Source organism: Conger conger, chromosome 7, assembly GCF_963514075.1.
Source record: "Conger conger chromosome 7, fConCon1.1, whole genome shotgun sequence".
Lineage (NCBI taxonomy): Eukaryota > Metazoa > Chordata > Actinopteri > Anguilliformes > Congridae > Conger > Conger conger.
This window is the reverse complement of record NC_083766.1, coordinates 62706242-62716241: the sequence shown is the minus strand read 5'-3', so window position 1 is coordinate 62716241 and position 10000 is coordinate 62706242.

The window sequence follows — 10000 nt, the reverse complement described above, 5'->3', positions numbered from 1 at the left end:
AGAGACTTCAGCCCGGAGACGAGCAGCGGATACGAGGGAGGGAGGGCAGCGAGTGACTATTATTATATCAGTGGAGTTTTTTTTTTCTCTCAAAACTGTCGCAAGCTCTCAACGGAGCTCCGGGCCTGTGCGTTTGAATGAGGTTGATGCTGTTCTGCTGCACGTGGAAGGACGAACGCATGGGAGAGGAGGAAGGTGAGCGAGGCAGGTGTGGGCCGGGGTTCGGTGCCGGAGGTGCGGCGGCATACCAGGCGCACACCGGCGGCGGCGGCTCATAAGCGCGCGCGTTGAGCTGGGCGATGCACGCGGGCTGCTGTCTCGGGAATAACATCTGTGAAACCCGGATCAGAGAGGGGGGGATGCAGCCAGGGCGAAGCGGGGCTACTAGAATAACAACGTACTTTTTTTTTTTTAGCTGAAACTTTAAGGGAACACAATCCACGTACAATGCAGCTGATTACCGAACTATAGTTAATTAATCGTTTTTTCCTTCTTGGTCACACGGAGGAAGATAATCGCTTCTTTGCTCCCTGCGAGTTCTGCAGAAATAGCTACACATTCCAAACCCAGCGGGGGACCGAAGCAGTCTGTCCTGGTCTGTCCTGGCGCTTAAATAACATTGTTTTGCTTGTGGTGATGAACACATCATTTCCCTGGTTATGACAATGGAGAAAAGCAAACCGTTTATGTGTTCATGAATTTATGTCAGTGTTATATGCATGCCGTTTTTACTAAACGGCATAACACATAGAATAGACAACTGGGAAAGTAGAGAGAACGATTTTGGTAGGTCAGTATCCATGGAAATGTAGGATATTGTCTTATCGATAATTGAGATGGGCACTAATCATTGTACATAATTTAGAACATGCACCCGAATGGAGATTTGCTATCGATTATTTTGCTTTCAGTCTTTGAACGGATGAGCAACATCGACTGGGAGCGAATCGTCCCAAACGCGTAAAAAATAGGGCACATCACAACAGTAAACGGTGACAAACTCAGCGTTTTTTTTTTTTGTTCGTATTATTTGCTAGTTTATTCATTTGCTTTGCGATTGTTATTTTAACTGCGAGAGCGAAGGGAATTGTCCTGTTTTCGGACACGTAGCGAGATCGTTGAATGAGACGACGGCGCTTCGGCTGAAGCGTAAACGAGAGAAGAAGGAGAGTGCCATAAAGGTGAATAGGGTCCTGAGTGTATCGCTTTGCACTTTCGCTGATTGGCTGACTGCCTTCTTGGCACCGACGGAGGAGAGTCAATCCATCTCCCATTATGGAGAGAGGCAGCGCGCTTAGAAGCTGAAATTGTAGTCTTTGTACATTAGCAGTACAATCGTGGGGGTTTGTTTGGAAAACAGGACTGACACAAGTCGTTTTTTTTCGGGTCAGAGTAAAGCGACCTTGAGACGGTTGGGAAAATGCAAGATCAGGGCTGTTCGCTCGCGCTGTTCGCGTACCTGAGTCACGTGTTCCTGTTCCGTATCCTGCTTTTGGCCTTCCCTGAACTGGCGAACTAGGGACATTTAACGACTTATAGTTGATTCGACTAAGCAGGAGACAATTCCCACTGGAGCAACGCGGGGTTAAAGGAATTGCTTAAGTGCCCAACAACTGTACGCATCTTACCGTGGCTACACCGGGGTCTCGATCCATCAATTTTCCAGGGCCCAGTCCAGCACCTTAGTCATTTGGCTATAGGCTGACCCAGGAGTAACTCGCAAAAATATAGCAGTTTGTGTGTTTTTTTTTTTTTTTTTTTTCTAGAAAAGAGATTAGATGATAAGGTATACTACTAATTCGATGTAATGTCTGTCTGTTTTAATTGGACTCTTGCCATTCCATTAATTAGTCAGACAGGAACATCTATATGTCACAATAAACATACTCTGAACATAAGGCCCCTACTCTGCCGCAGGTCTACATGTTTGTGTGTGTGCAGTTTACTTTGTCGACCCCTGTATGTTTCTCAAATAGTTTAATGGAAAATGTATTAATTTCATGCTTTCTTTGCAATGTTGTATTCTATTTTAGATGTATATATCTTGAACTGATGCATGGCTGAATCTTTTGGCTTATTGTCAGTGAGTGCTTACCTACATTTTACATTTTAGTCATTTGGCAGACGCTTTTAATCCAAAGCGATTTACAAGTGCATAGGTTCTTCCACAAGTTAAAACATCACATCCATAACTCGTAAAATACACATGAAGTGCTGTTCTAAACATGCAGTCATTATAAGTGAAATTTTTTACATTTCCCAAAAAAAATTTTTTTGTGCTTGACAAGAGGGATAGGGGTATCGGAAAGGGGGGGGGTCAGGAGGGAGGACTAAGGTACAGTTTGAAAAGGTGTGTTTTTAGTCTGCGTCGAAATAGAGGGAGGGATTCTGCTGTCCTGACAGTGGTAGGCAAGTCATTCCACCACTGAGGAACCAGAACGGAAAACAGGCGTGAACGTGCAGCTTGACCGCCAGGTGCTCGTAGTGAGTAATTTTGTGCACCCCTGATTTTGATTCAGAATAATTACCATCCCAAGTCTATTGCCCCCTGTGTTGGAGTGGCTGTATTGCAGGTGTTGGGAGTCTAACGCTAGAGCGACCTAGGGTGAGGTACATGACTGGGACCTCAAAGGCTGGAGCTTCACAGTAAGATCCACACAGCTGTTGGGCCCTTCAGCAAGGCCCTTAACCCTACATTGCTCCAAGGCCCTTAACCCTGCATTGCTCCAGGGGAGGATTGTCTCCTGCTTAGTCTAATCAACTGTATGTCCCCTGGGATAAAAGTGTCAGGTAAATAGCTGTAATATAATGTAATGCCGCCGCCTGTATGCGGATTGGGGTATTGCAGTTGCTGTTTAATACCCGCTGTGTGTGTGTTGCAGCTGCTGTTTAATACCCGCTGTGTGTGTGTTGCAGCTGCTGTCTAATACCCGCTGTGTGTGTGTTGCAGCTGCTGTCTAATACCCGCTGTGTGTGTGTTGCAGCTGCTGTCTAATACCCGCTGTGTGTGTGTTGCAGCTGCTGTCTAATACCCGCTGTGTGTGTGTTGCAGCTGCTGTCTAATACCCGCTGTGTGTGTATTGCAGCTGATGGGTTGTGTGTGTTGTAGCTGATGGGTGTGTGCGTGTTGCAGCTGCTGTTTAATACCCGCTGTGTGTGTGTTGCAGCTGCTGTCTAATACCCGCTGTGTGTGTATTGCAGCTGATGGGTTGTGTGTGTTGTAGCTGATGGGTGTGTGCGTGTTGCAGCTGCTGTTTAATACCCGCTGTGTGTGTGTTGCAGCTGCTGTCTAATACCCGCTGTGTGTGTGTTGCAGCTGCTGTCTAATACCCACTGTGTGTGTATTGCAGCTGATGGGTTGTGTGTGTTGCAGCTGATGGGTGTGTGTGTGTTGCAGCTGATGGGTTGTGTGTGTTGCAGCTGATGGGTTGTGTGTGTGTTGCAGCTGTTTGGGTTGTGTGTGTGTGTGTTGCAGCTGATGGGTTGTGTGTGTGTTGCAGCTGATGGGTTGTGTGCTTGTGTTGCAGCTGATGGGTTGTGTGTGTGTGTTGCCGCTGATGGGTTGTGTGTGTGTTGCAGCTGATGGGTTGTGTGTGTGTGTGTGTGTGTGTGTGTGTTGCAGCTGATGGGTTGTGTGTGTGTGTGTTGCAGCTGATGGGTTGTGTGTGTGTGTGTGTGTGTGTGTGTGTGTTGCAGCTGATGGGTTGTGTGTGTGTTGCAGCTGATGGGTTGTGTGTGTATTGCAGCTGATGGGTTGTGTGTGTGTTGCAGCTGATGGGTTGTGTGTGTGTGTGTGTGTGTGTTGCAGCTGATGGGTTGTGTGTGTGTTGCAGCTGATGGATTGTGTGTGTTGCAGCTGATGGGTGTGTGTGTGTGTTGCAGCTGATGGGTTGTGTGTGTTGCAGCTGATGGGTTGTGTGTGTGTTGCAGCTGTTTGGGTTGTGTGTGTGTTGCAGCTGATGGGTTGTGTGTGTGTTGCAGCTGATGGGTTGTGTGTGTGTGTTGCAGCTGATGGGTTGTGTGTGTGTGTGTGTGTGTGTTGCAGCTGATGGGTTGTGTGTGTGTTGCAGCTGATGGGTTGTGTGTGTGTGTGTGTGTTTTCTGCAGCTGATGGGTTGTGTGTGTGTGTGTGTGTGTTGCAGCTGATGGGTTGTGTGTGTGTGTGTGTGTGTTGCAGCTGATGGGTTGTGTGTGTGTGTGTTGCAGCTGATGGGTTGTGTGTGTGTGTGTTGCAGCTGATGGGGTGTGTGTGTGTTGCAGGTGATGGGTTGTGTGTGTGTGTGTGTTGCAGCTGATGGGTTGTGTGTGTGTGTTGCAGCTGATGGGTTGTGTGTGTGTGTTGCAGCTGATGGGTTGTGTGTGTGTGTGTTGCAGCTGATGGATTGTGTGTGTGTGTGTGTGTGTGTTGCAGCTGATGGGTTGTGTGTGTGTGTGTTGCAGCTGATGGGTTGTGTGTGTATTACAGCTGATTGGTTGTGTGTGTGTTGCAGCTGATGGGTTGTGTGTGTGTGTGTGTGTGGGTGTGTGTTGCAGCTGATGGGTTGTGTGTGTGTTGCAGCTGATGGGTTGTGTGTGTATTGCAGCTGATGGGTTGTGTGTGTGTTGCAGCTGATGGGTTGTGTGTGTGTGTGTGTGTGTGTGTTGCAGCTGATGGGTTGTGTGTGTGTTGCAGCTGATGGGTTGTGTGTGTGTGTTGCAGCTGATGGGTTGTGTGTGTGTGTTGCAGCTGATGGGTTGTGTGTGTGTTGCAGCTGATGGGTTGTGTGTGTGTGTTGCAGCTGATGGGTTGTGTGTGTGTGTGTTGCAGCTGATGGGTTGTGTGTGTATTACAGCTGATTGGTTGTGTGTGTGTTGCAGCTGATGGGTTGTGTGTGTGTGTGTGTGGGTGTGTGTTGCAGCTGATGGGTTGTGTGTGTGTTGCAGCTGATGGGTTGTGTGTGTGTGTTGCAGCTGATGGGTTGTGTGTGTGTGTTGCAGCTGATGGGTTGTGTGTGTGTGTGTGTTGCAGCTGATGGGTTGTGTGTGTGTGTTGCAGCTGATGGGTTGTGTGTGTGTGTGTGTTGCAGCTGATGGGTTGTGTGTGTATTACAGCTGATTGGTTGTGTGTGTGTTGCAGCTGATGGGTTGTGTGTGTGTGTGTGTGGGTGTGTGTTGCAGCTGATGGGTTGTGTGTGTGTTGCAGCTGATGGGTTGTGTGTGTATTGCAGCTGATGGGTTGTGTGTGTGTTGCAGCTGATGGGTTGTGTGTGTGTTGCAGCTGCTGTTTAATACCCGCTGTGTGTGTGTTGCAGCTGCTGTCTAATACCCGCTGTGTGTGTGTGTTGCAGCTGCTGTCTAATACCCACTGTGTGTGTATTGCAGCTGATGGGTTGTGTGTGTTGCAGCTGATGGGTGTGTGTGTGTTGCAGCTGATGGGTTGTGTGTGTTGCAGCTGATGGGTTGTGTGTGTGTTGCAGCTGTTTGGGTTGTGTGTGTGTGTGTTGCAGCTGATGGGTTGTGTGTGTGTTGCAGCTGATGGGTTGTGTGCGTGTGTTGCAGCTGATGGGTTGTGTGTGTGTTGCCGCTGATGGGTTGTGTGTGTGTTGCAGCTGATGGGTTGTGTGTGTGTGTGTGTGTTGCAGCTGATGGGTTGTGTGTGTGTGTGTTGCAGCTGATGGGTTGTGTGTGTGTGTGTGTGTGTGTGTGTGTGTTGCAGCTGATGGGTTGTGTGTGTGTTGCAGCTGATGGGTTGTGTGTGTATTGCAGCTGATGGGTTGTGTGTGTGTTGCAGCTGATGGGTTGTGTGTGTGTGTGTGTGTGTGTGTTGCAGCTGATGGGTTGTGTGTGTGTTGCAGCTGATGGGTTGTGTGTGTGTTGCAGCTGTTTGGGTTGTGTGTGTGTTGCAGCTGATGGGTTGTGTGTGTGTTGCAGCTGATGGGTTGTGTGTGTGTGTTGCAGCTGATGGGTTGTGTGTGTGTGTGTGTGTGTTGCAGCTGATGGGTTGTGTGTGTGTTGCAGCTGATGGATTGTGTGTGTTGCAGCTGATGGGTGTGTGTGTGTGATGCAGCTGATGGGTTGTGTGTGTTGCAGCTGATGGGTTGTGTGTGTGTTGCAGCTGTTTGGGTTGTGTGTGTGTTGCAGCTGATGGGTTGTGTGTGTGTTGCAGCTGATGGGTTGTGTGTGTGTTTTGCAGCTGATGGGTTGTGTGTGTGTGTGTGTGTGTGTGTTGCAGCTGATGGGTTGTGTGTGTGTTGCAGCTGATGGGTTGTGTGTGTGTGTGTGTTTTCTGCAGCTGATGGGTTGTGTGTGTGTGTGTGTGTTGCAGCTGATGGGTTGTGTGTGTGTGTGTGTGTGTGTTGCAGCTGATGGGTTGTGTGTGTGTGTGTTGCAGCTGATGGGTTGTGTGTGTGTGTGTTGCAGCTGATGGGGTGTGTGTGTGTTGCAGGTGATGGGTTGTGTGTGTGTGTGTGTTGCAGCTGATGGGTTGTGTGTGTGTGTTGCAGCTGATGGGTTGTGTGTGTGTGTTGCAGCTGATGGGTTGTGTGTGTGTGTGTGTTGCAGCTGATGGATTGTGTGTGTGTGTGTGTGTTGCAGCTGATGGGTTGTGTGTGTGTGTGTTGCAGCTGATGGGTTGTGTGTGTATTACAGCTGATTGGTTGTGTGTGTGTTGCAGCTGATGGGTTGTGTGTGTGTGTGTGTGGGTGTGTGTTGCAGCTGATGGGTTGTGTGTGTGTTGCAGCTGATGGGTTGTGTGTGTATTGCAGCTGATGGGTTGTGTGTGTGTTGCAGCTGATGGGTTGTGTGTGTGTGTGTGTGTGTGTTGCAGCTGATGGGTTGTGTGTGTGTGTTGCAGCTGATGGGTTGTGTGTGTGTGTTGCAGCTGATGGGTTGTGTGTGTGTGTTGCAGCTGATGGGTTGTGTGTGTGTTGCAGCTGATGGGTTGTGTGTGTGTGTGTTGCAGCTGATGGGTTGTGTGTGTGTGTGTTGCAGCTGATGGGTTGTGTGTGTATTACAGCTGATTGGTTGTGTGTGTGTTGCAGCTGATGGGTTGTGTGTGTGTGTGTGTGGGTGTGTGTTGCAGCTGATGGGTTGTGTGTGTGTTGCAGCTGATGGGTTGTGTGTGTGTGTTGCAGCTGATGGGTTGTGTGTGTGTGTTGCAGCTGATGGGTTGTGTGTGTGTGTGTGTTGCAGCTGATGGGTTGTGTGTGTGTGTTGCAGCTGATGGGTTGTGTGTGTGTGTGTGTTGCAGCTGATGGGTTGTGTGTGTATTACAGCTGATTGGTTGTGTGTGTGTTGCAGCTGATGGGTTGTGTGTGTGTGTGTGTGGGTGTGTGTTGCAGCTGATGGGTTGTGTGTGTGTTGCAGCTGATGGGTTGTGTGTGTATTGCAGCTGATGGGTTGTGTGTGTGTTGCAGCTGATGGGTTGTGTGTGTGTTGCAGCTGCTGTTTAATACCCGCTGTGTGTGTGTTGCAGCTGCTGTCTAATACCCGCTGTGTGTGTGTTGCAGCTGCTGTCTAATACCCACTGTGTGTGTATTGCAGCTGATGGGTTGTGTGTGTTGCAGCTGATGGGTGTGTGTGTGTTGCAGCTGATGGGTTGTGTGTGTTGCAGCTGATGGGTTGTGTGTGTGTTGCAGCTGTTTGGGTTGTGTGTGTGTGTGTTGCAGCTGATGGGTTGTGTGTGTGTTGCAGCTGATGGGTTGTGTGCGTGTGTTGCAGCTGATGGGTTGTGTGTGTGTGTTGCCGCTGATGGGTTGTGTGTGTGTTGCAGCTGATGGGTTGTGTGTGTGTGTGTGTGTGTGTTGCAGCTGATGGGTTGTGTGTGTGTGTGTTGCAGCTGATGGGTTGTGTGTGTGTGTGTGTGTGTGTGTTGCAGCTGATGGGTTGTGTGTGTGTTGCACCTGATGGGTTGTGTGTGTATTGCAGCTGATGGGTTGTGTGTGTGTTGCAGCTGATGGGTTGTGTGTGTGTGTGTGTGTGTTGCAGCTGATGGGTTGTGTGTGTGTTGCAGCTTATGGGTTGTGTGTGTGTTGCAGCTGTTTGGGTTGTGTGTGTGTTGCAGCTGATGGGTTGTGTGTGTGTTGCAGCTGATGGGTTGTGTGTGTGTGTTGCAGCTGATGGGTTGTGTGTGTGTGTGTGTGTGTTGCAGCTGATGGGTTGTGTGTGTGTTGCAGCTGATGGGTTGTGTGTGTGTGTGTGTGTGTGTGTGTTTTCTGCAGCTGATGGTTGTGTGTGTGTGTGTGTGTTGCAGCTGATGGGTTGTGTGTGTGTGTGTGTGTGTTGCAGCTGATGGGTTGTGTGTGTGTGTGTGTGTTGCAGCTGATGGGTTGTGTGTGTGTGTGTGTTGCAGCTGATGGGGTGTGTGTGTGTTGCAGCTGATGGGTTGTGTGTGTGTGTGTGTTGCAGCTGATGGGTTGTGTGTGTGTGTTGCAGCTGATGGGTTGTGTGTGTGTGTTGCAGCTGATGGGTTGTGTGTGTGTGTGTTGCAGCTGATGGATTGTGTGTGTGTGTGTGTGTGTTGCAGCTGATGGGTTGTGTGTGTGTGTGTTGCAGCTGATGGGTTGTGTGTGTATTACAGCTGATTGGTTGTGTGTGTGTTGCAGCTGATGGGTTGTGTGTGTGTGTGTGTGTGTGTGGGTGTGTGTTGCAGCTGATGGGTTGTGTGTGTGTTGAAGCTGATGGGTTGTGTGTGTATTGCAGCTGATGGGTTGTGTGTGTGTTGCAGCTGATGGGTTGTGTGTGTGGTGTGTGTGTGTGTGTTGCAGCTGATGGGTTGTGTGTGTGTTGCAGCTGATGGGTTGTGTGTGTGTGTTGCAGCTGATGGGTTGTGTGTGTGTGTGTTGCAGCTGATGGGTTGTGTGTGTGTGTGTGTGTGTTGCAGCTGATGGGTTGTGTGTGTGTGTGTTGCAGCTGATGGGTTGTGTGTGTGTGTGTGTTGCAGCTGATGGGTTGTGTGTGTGTGTTGCAGCTGATGGGTTGTGTGTGTGTGTGTTGCAGCTGATGGGTTGTGTGTGTATTACAGCTGATTGGTTGTGTGTGTGTTGCAGCTGATGGTTGTGTGTGTGTGGGTGTGTGTTGCAGCTGATGGGTTGTGTGTGTGTTGCAGCTGATGGGTTGTGTGTGTATTGCAGCTGATGGGTTGTGTGTGTGTTGCAGCTGATGGGTTGTGTGTGTGTGTGTGTGTGTTGCAGCTGATGGGTTGTGTGTGTGTTGCAGCTGATGGGTTGTGTGTGTGTGTTGCAGCTGATGGGTTGTGTGTGTGTGTTGCAGCTGATGGGTTGTGTGTGTTGCAGCTGATGGATTGTGTGTGTGTGTGTGTGTGTGTGTGTTGCAGCTGATGGGTTGTGTGTGTGTGTGTTGCAGCTGATGGGTTGTGTGTGTGTTGCAGCTGATGGGTTGTGTGTGTGTGTGTTGCAGCTGATGGGTTGTGTGTGTGTGTGTGTTGCAGCTGATGGGTTGTGTGTGTGTGTTGCAGCTGATGGGTTGTGTGTGTGTGTGTGTTGCAGCTGATGGGTTGTGTGTGTGTGTGTTGCAGCTGATGGGTTGTGTGTGTGTGTGTGTTGCAGCTGATGGGTTGTGTGTGTGTGTGTTGCAGCTGATGGGTTGTGTGTGTGTTGCAGCTGATGGGTTGTGTGTGTGTGTTGCAGCTGATGGGTTGTGTGTGTGTGTGTTGCAGCTGATGGGTTGTGTGTGTGTGTGTTGCAGCTGATGGGTTGTGTGTGTGTGTTGCAGCTGATGGGTTGTGTGTGTGTGTGTTGCAGCTGATGGGTTGTGTGTGTGTGTGTTGCAGCTGATGGGTTGTGTGTTTGTTTGTTGCAGCTGATGGGTTGTGTGTGTGTTGCAGCTGATGGGTTGTGTGTGTGTGTGTGTGTGTTGCAGCTGATGGGTTGTGTGTGTGTGTGTGTGTGTTGCAGCTGATGGGTTGTGTATGTTTGTGTTGCAGCTGATGGGTTGTGTGTGTGTGTGTGTGTTGCAGCTGATGGGTTGTGTGTGTGTGTGTGTGTGTTGCAGCTGATGGGTT